Below are 739 nucleotides of genomic sequence, written 5' to 3'. Positions count from 1 at the left end.
GGAAAAAAAATATTTTGGGGGGCTTTGTTATACTTTTGAATAAAATTAGCCTGTAATATCATTAAAAAAGAATTAATAAACAAGTTTCCAGAATCTATTCAAAATATTCCTTTGTGGTTTCCACTTAACTGGAGCCAGATTAACAGCAGATGCCCCTTAACTATATTCCAAACAAATACAATTATAGGGAATTTACTCGTTTTTAATTTATTATAGGCAAATATTTTTTTTTTTTTAATATATGGTATATTTAATATTTTTTACTAGTAATTATACATAGTTTTCATTAAAGTAATCAAAAATTGGGGTGAGATAACTGCCTTTTTTCTCCTCTTGAGCTCTTGTACTAATAGATGTCCAGATATGCAAGCAGCGGAGCAGAGCGTGGCACTGGGCGCACACAGTCTGCTGATCAGCATATCAGCATCAGCACCACAGATCACCCATCCCATATGGAGCTCACAAGTAAGAAACATTTAATAAAAATGTTGTTTCTTAAAATATTATATCTCGAGAACTATTGAACGTAAATAGCTATATTAGGGCTTATATTTTAGCAAATTTACTCTACTTTAAAAAATGTTCTCTTAGTTTTTCTATAATTGTTGGTAGTTTTAAAGATATAGAGCTCCGAATGAAAAATTACTCATTTTTAACGTTTTGAAACAGCCACCATTTTTTATTCCCCCTACCTATACTTGGCAGACTCGTTAATTTTGACTAGTAATTATACATAGTT

At 30.7% G+C, this 739-nt stretch overlaps 1 protein-coding gene across 5 annotated transcripts in view; it reads right to left on the bottom strand.

Moving 5' to 3' along the window:
* The window catches only part of Idua (alpha-L-iduronidase), a 69650-nt gene that overhangs the window by 17192 nt on the left and 51719 nt on the right, over positions 1–739 (bottom strand). The window lies entirely within an intron of this gene.

The sequence above is a fragment of the Halyomorpha halys genome, unplaced genomic scaffold, assembly GCF_000696795.3.
Source record: "Halyomorpha halys isolate HHAL.00 unplaced genomic scaffold, Hhal_1.1 Scaffold766.1, whole genome shotgun sequence".
Classification (NCBI taxonomy): domain Eukaryota; kingdom Metazoa; phylum Arthropoda; class Insecta; order Hemiptera; family Pentatomidae; genus Halyomorpha; species Halyomorpha halys.
This window is presented reverse-complemented; position numbering and strand designations above follow the sequence as displayed.